This window comes from Phacochoerus africanus, chromosome 2 (genome assembly GCF_016906955.1).
Source record: "Phacochoerus africanus isolate WHEZ1 chromosome 2, ROS_Pafr_v1, whole genome shotgun sequence".
NCBI lineage: Eukaryota > Metazoa > Chordata > Mammalia > Artiodactyla > Suidae > Phacochoerus > Phacochoerus africanus.
In genome coordinates this window covers 138,667,603-138,688,281 of record NC_062545.1, presented here as the reverse complement: position 1 = coordinate 138,688,281, position 20,679 = coordinate 138,667,603, and the positions used below count along the sequence as shown (strand labels likewise).

The 20,679-nt window shown below is 41.7% G+C and overlaps 1 protein-coding gene across 1 annotated transcript in view; it reads left to right on the top strand.

Annotated features, from left to right (window-relative positions):
* FMN1 (formin 1) overlaps positions 1–20,679 on the top strand; it is a 312,788-nt gene that overhangs the window by 217,639 nt on the left and 74,470 nt on the right. The gene's annotated exons all lie outside the window — the stretch shown is intronic.

Here is a 20,679-nt window from a genome sequence, read left to right as displayed (position 1 = left end):
TCAAAAAGTTCTGGCAGGGAGGGCTCCACATAACATCAAATGGCCAAGATTTAAGATAATCTGTTGTGATTTCCAGATCACTGAAAAAAGACCAACATCCACCAGAAAAAAAAAAAAAAAAGGCAAGTAATAGGAACTGTGACAGAAACTGCTCTTTAAACATATGGAAAGGTAACCCTCTCAAAATGGGGAAATGCAAAATAAATTCCATTGAAATTCCGTTTTTTTATCTCCAAGATGAGCAAAATTACAAAAGTTCGAAAACAGACTGTCAGCAATGCAGCAGGGTAGACTTCACTCTTTCCATATTTCATTGGCCTATTTTAGAAAAATGTGCAGTAGACTAGGTTGCTTCCCACAGAGGCAGGGTATTAGTAACTTCTGAAGTTTCATTCATGATATTGAGCCATCAGCCCACCATCGAATTTTCCTATCATGGCTACATGTACCCTTTGGGGTGAAAATTATTTGGCATTTGTTTTTAAGTATTCTGAATGTAGCGGAAAGAGCATTATGCTTAAAATAAGAAGACCGAGGAGTTCCCGTCGTGGCACAGCAGAAACAAATCCAACTAGGAACCATGAGGTTGCAGGTTCGATCCCTGGCCCTGCTCAGTGGGTTAAGGATCTGGCACTGCTGTGAGCTCTGGTGTAGGTTGCAGACACAGCTCAGATCCCACGTTGCTGTTGCTGTGGCTGTGGCATCCGCCGGCGGCCATAGCTCCGATTGGACCCCTAGCCTGGGAACCTCTCTATGCCATGGGTGTGGCCCTCAAAAAAAATTTTTTTTAATTAAAAAATTTTAAAAATTAAAAATAAATTTTAAAAAATGAGAAGACCTAGGTTTGAACCCTAGCTTACTTCTCTGCAATTTGGGGCAAGTTTTAAATTTTCTCTTACCCTTTTTCTTTTCTTGTCTATAACATGGAAATAGTAATATTTCCTGTACAGTGTCATTATGAAGATTCAATGAGATAACATACATGTGAAACCACCATATGAACTCTAAAGCTTTGATGAATATAGTGTGTTATTTTTAGAGCATGATTATTATCCCTCTGTGTGAGAAACAATAATTGGTTGAAATTTTCCCCTGGGTTTTCAGTTCAGGCAGGGAGTTGGGGGTTCTTTTGGTGTGATGGTTTTCTTTGGTCGTATGCTTGTGTGCCTTTCTTTTTATTTTTTGTGTCTCTATTGTAGGTTTTTGATTTGTGGTTACCATGGGGTTTGTATATGTTGACCTATAACTGTATCTGCTTAAAACTGGTGGTCATTTACATTCAAACACATTCTAAGAGATCTATATATATATATATTTTTTTTACTCAGTACATTTTGTTTTTGCTGTCATATTTTATATTTTCATATTTATCCCTTAACTGTATGTTGTAGTTGTAGTTGCTTTTCCTTTTTCTTTCTTGGTCTTTTCATCTTCGTACCGGCTTGTTGAAGTGATGCATCCTCAGTCCTTAGTATGTATTTGCCTTTCCTAGTGGGATTTTCCCTTTCCTATAGATTCTTACTTTTCCACTTAGAGAAGACCTTTTAACATTTCTTTTAGGGTAGGCTTAGAATTGATGAACTCTTAGTTCTTGTTTGTCTGAGAAGGTCTTTATCTCTCCTTCTATTCTGAAGGATAATCTTGCTGGGTAGAGTATTCCTCTTTCAGTACTTTGAATATATCATGCTACTCAGAAATCAGCTGATAGCCTTATGGGAATTCCCTCTATATGACTTTCTGTTTTTCTTTCCCTGCCTTTAGAATTCTCTCTTTAACTTTTACCATTTTTAATTATATGTCATGGTGTGGGTCTCTTTAGGTTCACCTTGTTTGCAACCCTCTGTGCTTCCTCTACCTGGATATCTGTTTCCTTCTTTGGATTCAGGAAGTTTTCAGCCATAATTTTATCAAATACTTTTTCGATCCCCTTCTCTCTCTATCCTCCTTCTAGGACCCCTATAGTGAGAATATTGGCACCCTTGATGCTATCCCAGAGATCTCTCAAACTGTTCCCATTTTTTTTTTAATTTGTTTTTCTTTCTGCTCTTCTGATTGGGTAATTTTCATTATTCTATCTGCCAGATCATTTATGCATTCTTCCATGTAACTTAGTCTGCTATTCATTCCTTCTAGTGCATTCTTTAAATCACTTATTGAATTCTTCACTTCTGATTGGGTCTTTTTTGTATTTTCTAGTTCCTTGTTAAAATTTTCACAGTATGCATCTATTCTTTCCCCAGTTCAGCTAACTTCTTTTTTTAACTAATGCTTTGAATACTTTTTCTGGTAAATTGTTTATTTCTGGTTCATTGTTTATTTTTTCAGTGGTTTTCTCTTAATCTTTCAATTGAGAGCAGTTTCTCTGTCTTTTCATTTTACTTAACTTCGTCTGTCTCCATGAATTTAGGTGAAACAGTTACCTATTGCAGTTTTGGAGATATGTTCTTATGTGGAAGCATCCTATACAGATTCCATGTGCCCACTGCCTTTACTGGGAGAGCTGGATTTGACATGGACACAAGTCATGTCTTTCCTCAAGGTGTGCTAGTAGCTATTGCTTTGATAGGGGTGTGGTTGGAGATGGAGAGGCTAGAGCTGGAGCCAGGTATGAGGTGGGACTTTCCCTTTGCTCAGTGGCTATCACTGTCCTATATGGGACAGGGTCTAATCCCAAGTTTCTGGAGCAAAAGCCCTAAGATTTGGGCCCAAGCTGGCTCTAAGTGTATTTTTCTCCTCTCCCTGCACTGGGATTCTTGCCCCAGAGAGAGGCAGAGCTTAAGCAAGTGGGGCCCACGCAGGGTTTCAGCTCATGTTATGTTAGCTACAGAGGTCCAGACTGTCTCTGATGCTCTGCCTTCAATTGTATCCATTGCCCCACTCAGTCACAGCCTCAGGCACAAGTCCCCTTTGTCCCTCATAGCCAATCCCTACCCCTAGTCTCAACTGCTCTGTTGCGGAGCCATACAGCAGGCAGGCTGGGGTCCACAGGGGACTCTCGGTGTGTATTGTCAGGAGGTGATTTGTGATGGAGCAGCTGATGTCAGAGATCTGGGCTGCTTCTGATGCACTGCTTGAGTAAGTGCCAACAAAAGCTGCCACCACCCCATCCAGGCTCCACTCTGGGACCAGGTCACCTCTATGTCCCTCAGTGAAGTCTTCTTCCCAGTAGTGGCTGCCCCAGATCCAGTGCCATGCTCCTGCTATCCCAGCAGCCCTCCAGTGAGCCAAGGAGGTTCATCTCCCTTGGGGGAGCTCTAGGACTGGGTACTCAGTCTGTGACTCAACCCACTCACTTCCCAGAGTGGACGTCTGCTGGTGATGTCTCCCTTTTTCTCTGCATCCCCTCCCAAGGGTACATGTCCCAACCCAATTACTTTTCTTCGCTTCCTGCCCAATTACATGTGTATCTTTTTTTCACCTTTGGTTGTGCAAGAGTCCTTCCATCAGTTTCCAGTTAGTTTTCAATGAGAATCATTGCACATGCAGGCATATTTTAGATGTATTTGTGGCAGGAGGTGAGTTCCATGTTCTTTTACTCCACTGTCCTGATCGATCTCCAGAATGCTTCTTGATTTCAACAGTTAAAGCGTAGTGCTTCATTTAATCTTTGCAATCCTTCAAGGCTGATTTTATTATCCCTAAGGAACTGAGTCTAAGAACTTATTTAAGGTCAGTGTGATCTTAAGCCCAGTATTGGTACTGTGTCGTCCTAATAACTTGGAAAATCACTTATTTTTTCTATGTTGCAAAACCCTGGTAACTAACTAGCAATAAGCATTTTTCCATACCATCTAAAAATGAGAACAGCAAACTTGTTCACCACAGCTTAACCCCAGCAACTATCATTCCTGGAATCCTAGTAGAGATCTTATTCTACCTCCCCCACAAGTAACAACAGAAGTTTCATTTGTACTTTGGAAAGAATTGTGGTGACAAGTAGTTAAGTATTTTATGGAATCAGTATTGAGCTCTGCAATCTTGCATAATCATTGTTTTCATGATAAATTGCTTTGTGTAATTGTTGGCTCAGCCCCTACTTCCCCTTTGGATTCTTGACAGCTATCATTGAGGTTTTCATCAGTGATTGATTGCAATTGCTATCACATGACTTCTCTTTGAATTACTCAATTATTTTCTTCATATTGGAAGAAGCTAACACCTGTACTGCCTTCTGGGAGTTATTGTGCAGAGTACATATTATATAATGTGTGGTTTTTCAGATAAAGTCACAGGTCTGTTTCTTCTGCTGAGTTCATTTTATTTTAGAAGAATTGTGGTAGTGCTAGTAGGAGCCCAGGACTGAATGAGATAATACATGTGGAGCCCTTAGCGCAGAGTTTGGCACTATATATGTCAGCTGCTGTTATATTCTTGGGCATTTTATCACAATTTTATCAGATGGTTTGGACAGTGGAGTTAGAAAGTCAGTCAAGGAAGTATGACTTCCCAATGGTGCAAATAGCTGCAATCCTGAATTCAAATGGCAAGTTGCTAATTACAGTAAAAGGTCTTCCGTACTAGAAGGAAAGTCATGTTCTTCTTGTCATAGCCTCTAAAAGTAAATCAGAAGCAGTGAATATAAGCTGGATCTCTCTAGGGTCTGAAGCCTCCTTTTTGCTATAATTTGTAGATCATTCTATGTGTAATTAGAGGAAAAATCAGATATGTAGGGTAAGCATAAAAAGTACCAGATATGGATGAACTTTTCTACGAGGTTGTATTCTTTTGCCATTAAAATATTTCATTTAAAAGCGTAATTGTAATTTTCATAGTTACAGCTTAGTGATAGAAAGTATTTACATAACTCCATTAAAGATGACGTGGATCTAACATCATGGCATAAGAAATCAACAGTATTACCACCTAGTGGCCACTGAGTTGAAATGCAAGCACATGACCCTTGGGACTCACAAAGAGTGCCTTGCTTCAGTGGCTAAAAGCAATTGAAGATGACAGTGAGCACCACTAGAGTAAAGGACTTTATCCTTCATAACTGTTAATTACTGGAACATTCAAACCCTGCTTTGTAGCAGATGGGAGGAAGATGAGACTGTGAGAGGTTGCAAGCTGAAGCTAGGGAATGTTGTCATTTAATTCCTTAATCCTTTTATTAATCTTTCAAATTGAGAACTTTTTTTTCCACCAGTTTTATATTGAAGTTTTGATTGATTTCCACTATTTTTGTTCTGAAAATTAAAAATGTGTATTCAAGTAGATCACAGCTGTGTTCAACAGGACTGAACAATGGGTTTTGCACAATGGGAAATATGCAGAGTCAGTTTATGTCCTTTCATGAAATTATCAAACACTAAGTGCTTAGCTTCTTGAAGTGCTGGTTCGTGATAGCACATCCTCACTCCATCCCAGAGTCTAGCACCAGGACCTTTTCCATTTACCACTTCCCCTCTCTCCCTATCATCTTCCGACTTGTTGACATTCAAATTATTCATCAAAATGAACAAACCATCTGCCTACTGAGCTCATTGCCCCATCCCAGTTCCTTGCCGAAATAAATGAAATGTGGGATGAGTAATTGTAATGTAATAATTCTAAAGGAGTGTAATGTATTCAAGTAGGTTGAATGTGGAAATCCACTAAAAATATGTTTGAAATCTCTATCCTTCCCAGGAGGGTACTATTCTTCCCTTAGTTTTCATGATTCTAGGATTAAGCCTAATTGCTAACATAATATACGTGCATGATCATCTGCTTTCTTAAACTTAAGCTTCGTCTGGCATTGGTTCCCAGTTCATAGTCATGGCTGTGGCATTAATGGTAATTGGTCTGAGCTTCATGTGGTCAAATAGGTTCCAACATGTTGACAGCAATTAATGGAGTGAGATGGTCCTGGGTAAGATTCAAGGGATGGGTTTCCTGTCTCTTTCAAATTGTTTTCTTATTGTTTCTGTCGTAGTCTCCTGGGAGACTTCAGTGAAAGAGGGCTGGCTTTAGAATTACACTGAGTTCAAATCCCTTCCTTAACTGACCTTGGGAAACTTATTTCACCCAAACACGGCTGAGTTCTCTCATCTCAGAGGGAGGTAATAACACCAATATCATAAGGTTATTGTTATGATCAAATCAGCTAACATATATCAGCCACCTAAAACAACATCTAACATGGTAATATGCAGAAATATTTGCTCTTTGCCTGTCCTTAACCCTGTCCTTATATTCCTTTATGTTTTGCTGTGACTTCTGTTTCTTAAGCAGATGTTCAGATTTAGGTCCATCTAAGATACTGTATTGATAATGCCTCCCTGCCCCCTTTTTGCTGTACTAATACAGATATAGCTGTTCAAATGGTTCATTAAGTAGTAAGGTCTTCCTCGTTTTAGGTACTGTGCTGCTTCTTTTGATAGGATGATGAGCAAGATGAACACAGTCTTTGCCTCTGGAGTTTCTATCTGTAAATGTATATTATAGCCTGTTGGCCTTAGGAATCCACATGGTATATTCTGGCTATCTGTTACTATCTAACCCACAACCTTAAAACTTAGTAGCCTAAAATAATAGATTCTAACTATCTGTCACAGTTCTGCAGGTTGACTAGACTCATTGGGGTGGCTCTTGTTCTGGGTTTCCTATGAGGTCAGAATCAGGGTGACTGGATTTGGAATGATCTGATGACTTTTATTTTCTTTTGAAGTTTTATTGAAGTATTAAGTTGATTTATAACATTATGGTTTCTGCTGTACAACAAAGTGATTCAGTAATACACATACATGTATCCTTTCTTTTTCACATTCTTTTCCTGTATAGGTTATCACAGAATATTGGTTAGGGTTCCCTGTGCTATATAGCAGATCCCTGTTGACCATCCATTCCATATACAGTTGTATGGATGTGCTAGTCCCAAACCCCCAATCCATCCCTCCCTCTGCCTATCCCCTTTGGTAACCATAGGTTTGTTTTCTAAGTCTCTGAGTCTATTTCTGTTTTGTAGTAAGTTCGTATATATCATTTGATGACTTCTACACACACGTGTGTGGATCCTGGGCTGGGATAGATAGCACTGGTAGGGGTGGTTAGATATCTCCTAGTCCATGCAGTCTCTCCACATGGCTTAGTCTTCCTCACAGCATAGTAGTCTTGGGGTGGTTAGACTTCTTACATAGTGGATAGCTCTTTCCAGAGCAAATATTCCTCCTCCAAAAAACCCCCAAAACAAAACAAAACAAAAAAAACAGAAACTGTTAATCCTCTTAATGGCTAAGTATAGGACATCATGTCACTTTTGGTCACAGAAGTCACAAGCCAGCCCTGGACGCAAGTGACCACAGAGTGTAATTGATTGTTCCTCATTTTTACGTCCCTTGATATCTATTCTTACCTAGTAGGTTCTGGCTTTTACTTGACTGAGTCGGTTGAGATTTGTGAAGCTGAACCTTAGTACTTGCCACACAAATGGGGGTCAGTGTTGTCATTGGGAGACAGACACATAGCAAAATAGAAATGTGTTTGTTCTGGTCCTTAGAAATTCTCCAGGACCAATGTTATTTCCAGGGAATGAGATTTCATCACTCACCTCAATCACCCTCTGAGCAAATGTCCTTACTTCTCTGTGCTATGCCACAGGAAGAAATAAACAGCCTCGGAAATAGTAGCCTCACAGACCCCTTCCCAAGTGATTCTCATGTTCATACACCTGTTTTAGCCTACTCACCTGAGAACTGTCACCATTGGGATATGTTTCCTGGGACCAAATATAAATTCCATGTGCTGCCATTCCTGCCCCTCTTGTTTTGCACTATCCTCCTTGGAATTAGAGCCCTCACACATCGGTGCCTTGAGAACTCAACATTTCATGCTCCGAAAGTGATCAAGACTTTCCTCCCTTCTTTTCCCAGGATCACATGGCCTTTAACCTACTCTCCTAGGCCCTTTCTACAACCTTATCATCTTTTTTATTTTAAAGATGGTTCAATGCATTAAAATAGGAAAAACACAAAAATTAATTTTCCCAGCATAGGCATGAGAGAGAAGAAAAAGTTAAAACTGCCACCTTCTTATGGTCAGTATAAATGCTGCTCAATTGAAGGTCTGGATTTTACTGTTTTTCTTTCTTTCTTTCAATTTTATTTTATTTTATTTTGCTTTTCAGGGCCATATCTGTGCATATGGAAGTTCCCAGGCTAGGGGTCAAATTGGAGCTATAGCCATTGGCCTACTCCAAAGCCACAGCAACACGGGATCCAAGCCACGTCTGCAGCCTACATCACAGCTCACAGTAATGCTGGATCCTTAACACACTGAGAGAGGCCACGGATCAAACCCGCATCCTCATGGATACTAGTTGGGTTTATTTCCACTGAGCCACAATGGGAACTACCTGCATTACACTTTCAAAGAATAGATTATCAGAAAATTAACACAATTGGGAACTTGGGTATTTCCTTTTCTCTCCTCCTGCCTTCAATAAAATTGTCCACCCTAAGAGTCCAGTGATAAGCTGTGCTTGCCTTTCTAGCAGGATGTGTTTTGCTCTCTGGTCCCTCAATGGCCAGGTTATCAATGCTTCCTCTGACAGAGCTGAAGATCAGGCAGTGTTCTGCTGCCAGAAAAGTATCTGCTGGCATACTTTAATCTGATGTGAATGCTTAGAGTTTTTTTTCCCCAAGAGGGTAAAAAAAATTTTTTTTTAGTTTTATTGGAATACGAGTTCCTGTTGTGGCTCAGCAGGTTAAAGACCCAACATAGTCTCTGTGAGGATGTGGGTTCAATCCCTTGCCTCACTCAGTAGGTTAAGGATCCGATGTTACCGCAGATTCTGGTATAGGTTGCAGATGTGGCTCAGATCTGGTGTTACTGTGGCTGTGGTGTAAGCTGGCTGCTGCAGCTCCAATTCGACCCCAGACCAGGAACTTACATATCCTGCAGGTGTGGCCATTAAAAGAAAAATAAATGAATAAATAAATTTTATTGGAATATAGTTGACTTACAGGTAAAGAATATTTTAAAGAGAGACTTAAGACTCTTAACTAGAGCAGGTGGTCATGGTCATGTGACATCAGGATTTGTCCTTTGTATTCATAGAAGTTTTTTCTGTGCTAGTCAGGGTTGTTGCAGTTGACACTCTTAACTATGAATTACTGAACAACAGAGAAAATGCGTCTGACCAATTGCATTCTGCATAGATAGGCTTTAAAATGCCTTCTGATTGGGATGGGGCCAGGGAAGGAGCCAGTGGAATATATAGATTGAAGAGCTACTTCTAAATAACATTGAAAATAGTGTTTTTTTCAGTTGCTAGTTTAGCTATCCATTTTTCTGTTCTCAAAAAATATAGATGGAAAACCCAAATCTGGAATTTATTGTTAAAGTTTAATAAGAGTTTTGCTTCCGTGTCCCAGGTAGGTTGATTTGAAACACCACCCGTCTTAAGTTAAAATAATGAGGATTTCCCATTGTAGCTCAGTGAGTTAAGGGCCTGATGTTGTCTCTGTGAGGATGTGGATTCGACCCCTGGCCTTGCTCAGTGTTTGCTTAAGGATCCAGCGTTGCCACAAGCTGTGTCGTGGGTCACAGATGCTGCTCAGATCCGGTGTGGCCGTGGCCGTGGCCGTGGCATAGACTTGGAGCTGCAGCTCTAATTCCACCCCTAGCCTGGGAGCTTCCTCATGCCAGAGGTGTGGCTGTAAAAAAGAAGAAAAACTGAAATAAATAAATGAATAAGATAAAATAAAATAAAGTGTCCCCTTGGCTCTATAGATCCGCTTCTCCTGGGACACACCACATATACTCTGAGATAAGAATACCATATATGTGTGTGTATTTCTCATAAATATTAAATGGACAGCATCCAAGAAGCTTCGAAGGAGGAATGAACTAGAAAAGTAGCCTAGATTGTTTCCCACAAACTGTGATAATCCAAACTCAACCAAGATCAATGAGCTGTCGGGAAATAGGAAACAAAAAATTCCAAGCAGAAATATCTAAATAATAGCCAAAGGGGATAAAGAAAACCACTGGCTGGATAAACTGTGATAAATGGTGGTGGTTTGTTTGTTTTTAAATTTTCCTATGTGTAAGTCCATCTTTGAGCAACAGTTTCTGTGTAATACAAGCCCTGTTGTTCTGTATGTCACTCCTGTCCATGCTTATCTTCCAAGACCAGGGAGGGCAGAGTGAAGAGTCATCTTTTCTTCTTTCAACAACTATTTCTCACACTGTTTAGGACTTAGTTGTGTGCATTCTTTTTCCAGTACTCCAGTGGTACAAATTCCTGCCTACTCATTGCTCTGCACCCACCCACCTATCAGTCCCACTCCCTCTTGTGTTTGTACTATTTTCATGCAGTCCACCTCCCTCCTAGGTGGCTGTCTTTGTCATTCCAAGGATTGCTCTACCTCTCCCTGCAGGCAGTCATCTTTGCTCCAGTGCTAAATGAAATAACAAAGCCCCCGGGATTCCTATAACTTGCCTGCATGTCCAATCTCAAGTGATCTAAAATGCCTTTCACATAGCTACTGTACTTTCAAAGCAAAATGATTTTCATCATTTGCACGCAATTATCTGCAGAGATAAGGGGCTGCAACCATACTGTTCAGTCCTTAGTACAGTTTTTAAGGTGATGATAGGGAATGCTCCCGCACTTCTAGGGAAAGAGAACAGCCACTGCCAGCTAGATCATCAAATACTATCATGGTCCCTCCCGAAAATGTGATCATCCTGAAGGTGACCCGGTCCTCAGCCGTCTCCAGAAAAGAAGTGTCTCCTCCTCTAGCGTTTCTCTGCCCCTCCAATCCTCCCCCACCACAGATGCTCCAGTGTGGAGTCTGATGCGCACAGTCTTCCCCCAAGGGCTAGGACACAGCAGTGATGAGCAGAAGGCTGAGGGGATGGGTGATGGGTGCGCTAAGCCGGGACCCAAAGTTTTGCCCACAGACCTCAGGTTGTCACTCACTCCCCCTGGGGGACTGGTCCCTTCTCAAGTTTGTTCTACACTCATTTAGCAAGTTTCTGTGATGTGGTGCTCTGAATGTACATAGGGTAAAATCTGAAATTTTGTTGATTCGTAATGTAGGTCTCCCCCGCCTTAAGCATGAAGCCCTCAGAACTTACTACACTGTAGTATTGCAGTAAATTCCTGATAATCAGACACCATTTTTCATTGTTGTTTCTCACTTCATGGGCATGTCGCTATACATTAGAACAGTACCTAGGGCTGGTCAGCAGAACATAGTGTTTCGTTTGTTTGTTTGCTTGCTTTGTTTTTAAGCTCATTCTCATTTTGAAGAGAAATAGGTTCTCATGAGAATCTTCTCAGTCTTGTTTCCAGGACTCTGATAGGAGGCACCAGGCATTGGCAATTTCCACAGTCAGCCAAGCACACGCCTGAGAGGTCTGAATCTCTTGTTTCAAGGGGCCAACTTTCTGAAATAGGCCAAGAAAAGACGTAAACTGTGCTAATCACCATCAACGACCATCGGTGTTTCCCAGCTAATGACCCTTCATGTGTGACATGTCCTGCTGTGGAGTCCGGGGGTGGGAGGGCTTTCAATCCTTGACCTCAAGGAGCTCACAGTCTGGTTTAGGAGATGAGGAGGACACCAAAATGGCGAACCAGTTGTCCAGTGTGGCAATTGCTAAGTGTCAAGCAAAGTCTGTAAGGACTGAGAAGTTCACATGCACAGAGTTGTTTTAGCTGCAGAAGCTTCAGGATTTTGCTTGCTGTTGACTCTCCAGTTGATTCTTTCATTGAAATATCTCAAAATTTCCCAACCCCAGGGAGCAGTAGTATAGGGGGAATAGTATACAGAAAGAAGAGTTTGGAATTAGCATACACCCTCACCACCAAACATAAAATAGATAACCAACAAGGACCTACTATATAGCATGAGGAACTCTACTCAATATCTTGTCATAATCTATAAGGGAAAAGAATCTGAAAAAGAATGGATATATATATATGTGTATACACACACGTATATGTGTATATATACACACATGTATATATATATGTGTATATGTACACACACGTGTGTGTGTATAAAACTGATTCACTGTGCTATACACCTGAAATTAACACAACACTCTTAATATCAACTACCTTTCAATTTAAAAAAAGAAAAAAAAAAAAGAAAGCGGTGGTCCTGATGCTCCCTAGGGAAAGCCTACCATTCAAACCAGGCTTTGCTCAGCTCGCTGGTCCCAGGCTTTGATCTGGAGCTGTGTTCCCTGGAGAGTTCCGCCTGCTCCTCCTCTGTCACAAAGGACAGGCTCCCCCCAGTTTGGTCCAATTTCAAGGGAAATGAGCTGTTTGTCCAGTCACCATCTCCAGGCTGTGTAAACAAGCAGATGGCAATTAGTGGCTCTGTCAGGCCTTGGCCCGACACTCTGCTGGCACCAGTGGAGAAGCGTCCCTCATCCTTTGGACGACAGTCGTGCAGTGAGATAATGGGGACTGCCCGGCTTTCGAGATTTCTTCATACTGTTTGGATTTCAGTCTTCGTGTCAAAATCCTATTGTTCAAGCATTTTTGGCAATAGGAACCACTGCCACTCAGCTCATTTGCAGAAAAAATAATAACACTTTAGATCCTATTGCCTTGATTTTTTTTTTCTCATTAAACCATTTTTTTTTTTAAACAAGCAGGAAATAGGACCAAGACGTAGAGATCTATAGGTAATCTTTCCTTAATTAGCCAAATGCTGACAGGAGAGGTCACCCAATTGAGCGTGGTTTACTCCTTGCCCCTCGAAGCTGCTGTATGTGTTAGACACGCAGACGGGGAGGGGGCAGGAACAGGCTGGAGCCTCCTGGGCTGCTTGGCCGCCCATGGCCTTGTCAGACATGCAGCCGGGTCACTTGTAAACCCAGGGCTGCTGTCGTTGGTGTTTACTTGAGCATTTCACTTTGGCCAGTGTGTTTCTTCTTGGATTCAAAATACCCTGAGGCTTTGTGGAGGGCCCCCACCCCCACCCCACAGTTTACCATTTGTCTCTCCTTGAGGTGCAGAGAAATCAGACACCAGTCCCTCCATAGCTGGGCTGTGTTCAGCATAAGCCGATGGCGTGGTATTTCCTTTGTTCTTTCCTCAGATATTGGCATCACCTCCTCAGGTTTTTTTTCTTTCTCTCCTTCTGCTTTTAATTTTCTTTTCCCTCTTACCTCAGTCCTCTCTGCCTTCTTTCATAGCTTTCTGTTTTCTCTCTGCATCTCCCTCCCCCACTTATGTTTTTGGTTTCTGGTAACAGGCTCTCCAGATTCCTTCTTGTTCAGAAATCTCTGCCTTGGCCCAGTGTCATTCTGATCATGCTAGTCTTTTTGCTTTTTCTCACCATTTTTCCCCATCGCATTCATTCCTTTCCCAGCACTCCATCCCCACCTCCCAGAACCTTTGAAGTTCTTCAGACTTGGGGTGTCTATGGGTCAATGCTGTGTAGACAGTGCGAGGGTACTGGGCATTGCTTTCAGCAGGACAGCTGTGAAAGTGGCCATCTTCTCCCCATTTTGCCTGGGGCACCTGTTGATGGGCAAAGAAGTTCTCCATGACCAATCATAATGCTTCTTTTCCAGTCATTCATTCAGCATTGATAGGCCATCTACTGTGTGGGATGCCCTGAGGCGGGGGGAAATGATGCATCAGGTATGAATTCCAGCCTCAAGGACCCAGTAGCTTTGACACAGAACCTCATTTGACCTTTCAAAAGCATTGGATAGAAATGAGCAACCTATCCTTTAGAATGCCTTCCTTTTTTAGCTTAGGGCCAGTGTACTCTTTGGTCTTCTTTCCACTTGATGGATGCTCTTAGCCTTCTATGCTAGTCCCTCATCTTCCTCATCTCTAAACTTCAGAGTGCTTCTGGACTTGGTCCATGGATGTTTTCTCTCTTTAGCACTGCTTAGTGGCACCAGGTGATCCCATTAGGCCTTTAAATAACCATTATCTTTATCCTTATTTTTTCTTCTTGGCTATACCCATGGCATACAGAAGTTCCTGGGCCAGGGACTGAACTCATACCACAGCAGTGACTTGATCCTTAACCCACTGAGCCACCAGGGAACTCCTGGTTATCTTTATTCTGATGGCTCCCATATTTCTGTCTCTAGCCCATACCCCTCCTCTGGACTCAAGATTTGTATGTTCAACTGCTTGTTGAACGTCTTTACTTGGATGCCAAAGAAGTATCTTTAAGTCAGTGACCAAAACCAAACTTGGATTTCCCACTCCACCCCATTGCCCTCCCACATCTGCTTTTCCCTCCTAAATGGAGCCATCATTCTTCAAGAGGCTCAAGCCAAAAAAAATCTTGGAGAGTTCCACCCTTTTTGATCTCTCACTGAACAACCAATCCATCAGCAAACCCCAGTGGTCACCTCTTCCTTCAGAATACATGCAGAATCTAACAACTCCTCTCTACTTCTCTTACCACCACGTTGGTTTAAGCCATCAAACTTCCTCACGTGGACTCTTGTAAGAGCTTTCTACCTGGTGGTCCTGCTGCTAGCTTTGCCCCTCAGGTCCTTTTAAAATTAGAGTAAGATTGTCAATCATGTTTTCAAAACCCTCCAGAGATGTCCCATTTTAATTATCCTGAAGTTCAGAGTCCTTATTCAACCCTGACTCTGACCTCCCCACTGTCCTCAATTTTTACCACTCTTTGCCTTGTTCTCTTAGCTCTCACACTTTTAGCCTTCCTGCTGCTGGTCCACCCTGACCAGCATTCCTCAGCTGCAGGAAATATGCTGCCTCTTCCTCTGGTCAGAATGCACCTTCTCCAAATATCCACGTGGCTTGCTCCCCGCTTCATTTTGGACCTTGCTCAGATTTTAAAGAGAACATCCACTAAAATAACCCCTCTTCAGGCACTGCTTTTTCTCTCTTTTCCTTTCTTTGCTTTAGGTAGCTTCTTAGAACTTATCTTCATTTGAAATATCGTGTGTATCATTGTTTTCTGTTTGCTCCCATAAAGCATATGTTTCTCTCTTCTTTTTCCATTTTTTTAAGATTTGTGTTGAAGTATAGTTGATTTACAAGGTTGTGCTAATTTCAGCAGTACAGCAAAGGGATTCTGTTATACATATACACATATCCATTCTTTGTCAGGTTCTTTTCCCATGTAGATTATCACAACCTGGTGTGTGGAGTTCCATGTGCTATACGGCAGGTTTCTTGAGGTCAGGAATTCTGTCCCACTCAGTTCTTACAGTGCCTGTAGGCACTACATGAATATTTCTGAATCAGTGAATGGACAAAAGAGGTGCTCTTGAGGATATGCGTAAAAGATGCCATGTAACCCAGAGGTGAGAGAAATCAGGAAAAAAGGCGGATTATGAGCTGAGAAGTGATGCATGGAATGTGAAGATGGTGGGTCAACACCGTGGAGCATATACAAGTGGTGGCAGATAGCTGCATTGTAGTTGGCACATTATATACCCAGTGTCACAGTTGCCCAGGAGAGCTCAGGAGGCTGGGCGTTTCTAGTCGTGCTCCTGACTACCCTGCCCAGGGTGCACTTATCTTGCTTAGGTAAGAGTTCTGATGAGCCAGTGCCAAACCCAGAGGAAGGTAACAAGGGAGAGGCTGCTCGAGGAGCTAGCGGGCGTTCTCAGCATAATCACCTGCAGAATCACTTTGGGGAGAGTGTGAAGAAGGTAGGGAGACAGTGAAGACTGCATCACCCACTAGGGGCAGTTTGTAGTTGTACAGTCTAAAAAAAAAACATTTAAAATGTTGGGCTCTAGCCGGATCCATCAGGAGTCTTCTGTTTACTGAAGCTCTGTCCATCTTTACACACTGCCTCTGAGCTCCATTCCACATTGGGTTTTCCTTCTGTTGAACCCCTCAGGCACTTGACTTCTCTGGGCCTCTGTTTCTTCAGAGAATGAAGGCATTGGGCACTGAGAACCCAAAGGTCCCATCTGGCTTCACCACTTTATGGATCTACAAGTAGTAGAAAGTTAAGTAAAAAGTTGGAATTTTTTTTTCCGGCTGCCCCACTGCATATGGAGGTCCCAGGCCAGGGATCAGATCCGAGGCATAGTTGTGACCTACACCAGAGCAGCAACGCTGGATCCTTGAACCCACTGTGCTGAGCCAGGAATCAAACCTGTGTCCTGGCGCTGCCAAGATGCTATCAATCCTGTTGTGCCGCAGTGGGAACTCCAAGTTGGAAATTTTTGAAAAGCAGTGGGGGATGGAAAAATGTGAAGCATCTAGAATGCTAGGCCAGGAGGTAATTTCTTCTCTACATGCTAAGGAGCCATTGAAGATTTGAGCAGGAATGTGACATGATAAAAGCTATGGAATATAAAGGTAACACTGGCCACATGTACAGTGACCTGGAGGCAGGAGGGACAGTGACTGAAAGTGATGACCTAAGAGGCCATACAGAAATTAAGAGAAAAGTGATGAAGAGCTGAACTCAGAGGCATTTTATGGGAAAAGAAATGAGAAGTTGACTATGGATATTACAGAGGCCAGGTCTCCAGGGTTTAGGCAGCTGACCAAATGTCAGCTCCACGAAGGCAGGGACCACATCAGCTGTGCTTACTGCCGTATCCCCAGCACTTGGCACATGGTGGATGCACACTAAATATTTGTCAGTGGATGTATATATGAGTTGTCAAATGTGGGAGGTTAAGGTGACAGCGAGACTCTGAGCTTAAGTGACAGAAGGAATTGAGTGCCATTAAAAGAAAAACAGAACACTGGAAGATGAACATGGATTGTAGCTCTTGACTTCACCCTGGGACAGACAGGGAATACACCTACATAGTGTGTCTAGCAGGTGATGGATACTTGAGTCCAGCGCTCGTCTTTGGAAAAATAGCCTCAGAGCAGTGACTGATGAAACCACAATGAGATTGAAAATGGAGAGCAAGAGGAGAGAAAGAAGAAAACCACTGAGGCAGATGAGGCAGGGCAGGCGATGTACCATAAGAGACAGGTCCTTAATAGGACCTAGAAATTATCCTATTAAGTGAAGTCAGTCAGACAGAGAAAGACAAATATCATGTGAGATCACTGTTGTGTGGACTCTAACATAAACTGATACAAAAGAACTTAGAAAATGGAAACAGACCCAAAAGATTTTGAAACAAGTATTCTGGTTACCAAAGGGGAAATGTGGAGTAAGAGGGAAAAGTTAGGGAGTTGGGATTGACCTATACACACTACTATATATAAAAATAGGTGGGTAACAAGGCCTTCTGTATAGCACAGGGTAATCTACTCAGTACTCTGTGGTGGCCTATACGGGAAAAGAATCTGAAAAGGAATGGATATAAGCATATGTATAACTGATTCACTTGCTCTACACCTGAAATTAACACAACTTTCCAAGTCAACTATACTCCAATAAAATTTATTTTTTTAGAAAAAGATAGAGACAGAAAAAAAGTCTGAAAAAAGGAGAGGATCTGAAAGGGTGGAAAGGAAGGGAGGGGAGTTCCAGGGAGCTGCCATCAGCAGTGTCAACAGTTGTAAAGAGCCTAAAGATGAGTATTGAATGTCAACCAGAGCTAAACTATGCATAAAGGGAATGAAGACTGGGCATCAGAAGTGGCCCTAGGATGACAGACTTGCCACTGAGAAAAAACGAGCTTGAGGAAGAGTCTGACCTCCCGCTCTGGCAGCAGTGTTTAAATCACATCGTTCCTCACCAGCTCCACAACCATTCTCGTGTATCCTGGTCAACCACATGTTTATCTCAAACCCAGGCTTGCCCAGAACACTGTCTCTCCACTTGGAGAGAGACATAAATCTCAACACCTACTTTTGACAATGTGAAAGCATTTGTCTACTACTGTTACGTGGTTTTCCAGCCCGGTGCAGGGAGAGGGGGTGCAGGGGGAGCAAACCAAGTTGCCCTTAGATTTAGTTTTGTGAGCTCACTCTTACATGAGGGGATTTGGGGGGGATTGGAAAGGCACAAAATGTTCTGGAGTGTCGCCCTGCAGCCTGGGCATCCGCTGTGCCCTGTCTTGTCCGGACCACAGAACACTCTGTCACAACAGGACCTACTCAGTTCTCCTTTTTCTCATGTTGCTTCCTTAAAGCTCTTTTGCCTTATCATCAGGATATTTTTTGATGGAAGTATACCTAATGTACAAGTTAAAAGTGCACAATATACTGGTTCACAATTTTTAAAGGTTATACTCCCTTTATGGTTATTATAAAATGTTGTCTATATTCCCTGTGTCGTACCATATATGCTCATATCTTATTTTATAAAAGTCTGTACGTCTTAATCCCTTACCTCTATCTTGCCCCTCTCCCCTTCCCTCTCCCCACTAGTTGGTTCTCTGTACCTGTGAGTGTGCTTCTTTTTGGTTATATTCACTAGTTTGTTGTATTTTTTAGATTCCATGTATAAGTAATATCATACAGTATTTGTCCTTCTCTGTCTGCCTTACTTCACCTAGTATAATACCCTCCAAGTTCATCCATGTTGCTGCAAATGGCAAAATTTAGGTGTTTTTATGGCTGAGTAATATTCCATCATGCATATGTACCACATCTTCTTTATCCATTCATCTGCTGATGGACACTTAGGTTGCTTCCATATCTTGGCAACTATACATAATGCTTCTATGAACATTGCAGTACATTATCTTTTTGAGTTTGTGTTTCTGTTTTTTTCCGGATGTATACCCAGGAGTGGGATTGCTAGGTCATACGGTAGTTCTATTTTTACTTTTTTGAAAAACCTCCATAGTATTTTCCACAGTGGCTACATGAATTTACATTCCTACCAACAGTGTACGAGGGTTCCATCTTCTCCACATCCTCACTAACATTTGTTATTTGTGTTCTTTTTCTTTCCTCTCTGTGTTATTGAGATGTAAGTGATATATAACATTGTGTAAATTTAAAATGTACAATGTGTTTGAATTGCTAATTCTTTTTTAAATTTGTTATTTTATATTGGAGTATAGTTGATTTACAGCATTGCATTAGTTTCAAATGTGGAGCAGAATGACTCAGTTATACGTATACATATATCCATTCTTTTGCAGATTCTTTTCCCATTTAGGTTATTACAGAATAATAAGTAGAGTTCCCTGTGCTATGCACTGGGTCCTGGTTGGTTGTTTAATAAATAGTAGTGTGTTTATGCTAATACCAAACTCCTAATTTATCCCCCCACCACATTTTGCCCTTCCGTGTATAATTTGTGTTCTTTTTGATGATGGCCATTCTGACAGGTATGAAGTGATAATCACACTATGGTTTTGATTTGCATTTCCCTGATGATTAGTGATTTTGAACATCTTTTCATGTCCTGTTGGCCATCTCTCTGTCTTCTTTGGAGAAAGGTCTGTTCAGTTCTTCATCAGGCTTTCTGGGTTGGGTAAAAAAGCTTGAGGCTTTCTTATTAAGTGCACAATTGAGAGACCAAGGAAGATGTGCTTAAACAATGGGTGTGTCATCTTCTTCACCAAATGAGGGAGGTGGTTTTATTTTCATTAAGTGCAAAGTTTATGAGATATATACACAGTTTTGATTTTAAAATGTGAAGGACTTGGTTCTGGGGAAAGAGCATCTGGTCATTTGTAATATTGAATCCAAAAATAAGGGGGAAAGGGTTGCTTAAGTAAAGCTAAGTTATGAACTAAGATATAAATTGCAGTGAATATAACCAGTGAAATGGGAGAAGATGGGAACGTTACTATACTCCTCAATAAAATAAAAGAGCAATGAGCAGGACAGCACGTGAAAAGCTTTTTGTTTTTTCGTTGCATCATCTTGCAAGTTTTACTTTCTTCCTTCCCCCTTTGCACCAGTCAGACATTTACCACTGGGAATCCTTCTTGTCTGTCCCAAGGTTATCTGAACATCGGGGTCACACTTAAGGAAAGGTTATCAATTCAGTGGGATTGAAAAAGGAGTCTCTTGGAATTACCCATAACATCTATTTGGAAACAAAACCCTTGCAAACCATCACAGCATGGAAATCACAGCCCATGATGAGAAAACTGCCAAGTTATTTGAGGTTGCAACTTAGACCACACAAACAAAATGTGTCTGTGCCTCCAAGTCACTCTGGTTTGGAAATTGGAAGAATAGGGCATTCGATCAGGCTTCCTCACAGAATCTCCAGTACTTTCCCCACTTCCGGTGGCAAAAACCTGGTTGGTGGTCTGGGCCAGGAGGGAAAGTGATATTTCAGTTTGGAAAAGAAAAATAATTCCAAGTTTATTTTTTTAGAGTCATGATTTAGGAAAAAATAAACTGAAGTAAGGGATGCTTTTTATTTAAAGTCAGCCAATTTTCATTTTATCTGAATGATTTGCTCCCCCTTGTGCTAGAGTGCCTGTGATTACGTGGTCAGGACCTGACATGCATCCCAGGCAGGCTGGGTGACATCCATGCGCCTGGCTCTCTCCTCTAGTCCTTCCTCATGGGCTTTCTAGCAGCCTTGGAATTTTAGGAAGAAAGAGACTGGATTCCCTGATGCTATTCTGCTTCCAAACCAAACTTCTGTAATTCAAATTCTCAGACTTTAACAAAGTTAATGCCTTTCCCCTGAGAATGCTCAGACGCCACAATGCCAACTACATGGTAATTTTATTTATGGCAAAACTTTGAATATTTTTGGTACTGGGGAATTAGCATTTTGAGGGGTTTAAATGAGTAAAAGCCTTAGACTCTTCTGTTCAATGATTATGAAACACCTCTTCTAAAATTAACCAGGGTGATCAGTGCTGACCATTGCACCCCCTCTCAAG